This window comes from Nannospalax galili, unplaced genomic scaffold (assembly GCF_000622305.1).
Source record: "Nannospalax galili isolate Female #2095 unplaced genomic scaffold, S.galili_v1.0 scaffold371, whole genome shotgun sequence".
Lineage (NCBI taxonomy): Eukaryota > Metazoa > Chordata > Mammalia > Rodentia > Spalacidae > Nannospalax > Nannospalax galili.
In genome coordinates, this window is record NW_008331606.1 from 5882593 (window position 1) to 5885086 (window position 2494).

General features: G+C 41.0%; 1 protein-coding gene across 2 annotated transcripts in view; it reads left to right on the forward strand.

Annotated features, from left to right (window-relative positions):
- Nucleotides 1–2494, forward strand: part of Ccdc160 (coiled-coil domain containing 160) — a 10285-nt gene that overhangs the window by 1198 nt on the left and 6593 nt on the right. Inside the window, exon 2 of one of the 2 annotated variants that reach the window (XM_008826752.3) lies at nucleotides 1091–1149. The exons of the other annotated variant lie outside the window; for it this stretch is intronic. The gene's annotated coding sequence lies outside the window, so the exon portion shown is untranslated. The remainder of the gene's footprint in view (nucleotides 1–1090; nucleotides 1150–2494) is intronic. 2 annotated transcript variants of the gene reach the window in all.

Below are 2494 nucleotides of genomic sequence, written 5' to 3' on the forward strand. Positions count from 1 at the left end.
CTGTGAAAGGGACAGGCTGGGCCCCCCCCCCCCCGCGCGCTCCTCTTATACCCCTGACTGGCCGTGAGCAAGAGGGTGGGGAACCGAGGAAGTCCCCCCTGCAGGTTTTTTCTCTTTAGAGCCCCAGACTGGAGCTGGCCAGCATTTGGAAGGAAAAGAAACAGGGCGTGGGAATGGGGCTGTGGAAGGAGAAGTGGGGTCAAGCCTGCCTAGCCACTCACCAGCGACGGGGTTGGGACTGGGGAGGTGGAAAGTGTCACCTGAACTGGGGGCTCATGCAGCACCTCAATCCCAGCCAGCCACCTTCCCTCCCCTGGAAGCAAGGATGGCAGGAGTTTCAGTTAATCATTCACAGAGAAAATCTCCAAAGTATGCATACAAAGATATAGCTTTATAGCAAGAATGTGACTTCCATATTAATAAAGTCTAAGCCTTCAGAATTCAGGTGACTCTATCTTTTCTGCTAAAAGGAGTAATTTCACACTAATAACAAAGAATTGGGTGGAATAACCATTCACAGTGCCTAGTTTTCTATGGTACCTTGTTTCCCTCTGGGTATCTGCTAAACAATAGGAAAGACCATTTGTCCTGGGAAGTGGACACTTGACCCATATGTTAGGACTCCGAAAGATGAAAGCAAAAAGCGAGATCGTTTCCTTTGTCATGTTTTTACAAATTAACTGCACTCTGAGGGAGGGAAGCAAGGCCTAGGCTCCAGTGCTTTGCTACTGTGACTCTTGGTGTGCTCATTAATATCAGCTTGCTGCTGTGTCCACCACTGGTGGCTCGTTTGTTCACTAGATGCTAAGGGTAAGGAGATACAGTGTCATTATGGTTCTTCTCCCATTTCACATTTATATTGCCCAGGAAAGGGACATGGTAGCAGCATCATATTTGCGAAAATGGACTGACAAATTCAAAAGAGAAATTACTTCTGTCTTGTACCACATTTCAGATAGACCAAGAGACACTCTAAATGGCTCGTTTCTAACTTTAATGTACACCTTGGACATGAACATGGATCTGGGCATTCTGGTTAAATTATATTTCCTGATTACACTGAGTGTGAGGTATGGCCTGTTTTTCCTAGTTCAAGCTGGAGGAGACCAGTGTACAATATCCAGTATAAGACCTTGGATCTCAGGAAGGGTAAGTACATTTGTGTTGGCTGATAGCTCATTCTGGGTGTTGAGAAGCCCAGGGTCTGGCCCAGAATAAACCTTCAGCCTTGTAACTGCATCATCAATCTTGATTGTCAGCACACTTTCAAGAAGGCCTCTTAGACATTCAAAAGGAAAGTGTCCTGAACACTTTAGCTAAGCCAAATAAACTTCAAGGGAAAAATTAAAACCTTTGCCCTAAAATGTCACCCCAAGCACTTCATAAGCTAAAAGAAATTATGGATTTTGTTTCCTTCTTCTCAAAAAAACCAAACAAGCCTGAATTTAAATCAGTGTTACCAGAACCCTTGACTATAGTACTTGGCTATGAGTAGAATGCTCATTTGTATTAAGAGAAAAACAATTATATGACCAATATATTGATACTTATAGTTTGGGCCACAAGTGGAGAGAAATTCTCATTCTATGTCAGCCTTACCTATAGCAATAATACAACTTCTAGAAAAGATGAAATACAAGCCAGAAAATATGCATATGTAGATTAGCTATGGGCTTCAGTTACTGGAATTGGGACACAATCTTTCTCCCTGGTGCCAGGCCAGATCTTAAGGTGGGCCATTTTCATTCATACCCAGCATATTTCCTGCAGGGGTCATAATTCCTAGTGTGCATTTTGGAAACATTTATGTTATTTAGGAAGAATATTTGAAAGAATTTATTAAAAGATTATCATTCATTTAACAAATATTTGTTGGTGACTACTGTGTATCAAGTAACCATAAGAGATAAAAAGATCAGTAAGATGTCAGGTGAGGACTGGCAGGGTGGTTCAGTGGGGAAGGGTCCTTACTGCCAAGCCTGGTGACTTGAGTTCAATCCATGGGAGTCACATGGTGGAAGGAGAGAACCAACCCCCGCAAGCTGTTCTCTAAATTCCACACGCATGCTGTGGAATTCATGTGACCACACATTTTCGTGAGTGTGTGCACACACGTTTACACACACACAAATGAATATAACTTAAAAAATTTAAAGATGCAAGGCTAGCATATTAGTATGTATAATAAATGTCTATGAGAAGTACTTTAAAAACAAAGGAAAACCTCAGAGTGCAAAGTCATTCTTAGTAATATTCAAACTAATACTTCCATTGTAATATTTCAAAGAAGTTATTGATGCCTCTGAAAAATGGTGGGACACTTGGAAAGTTCTTGGCAAAGCAATTAGTAAAAAACTTGCAAATATATTAGACCATCTAGAAGACTATTACTTTTCTGCTTAGAATCAATTTAAATTTCAGAAATTTAGGGATATACACAAGTAATGTGTGGACATTCAGGCTCTTTTTTTTTTTTTTTTTAGATGGTCTTCCT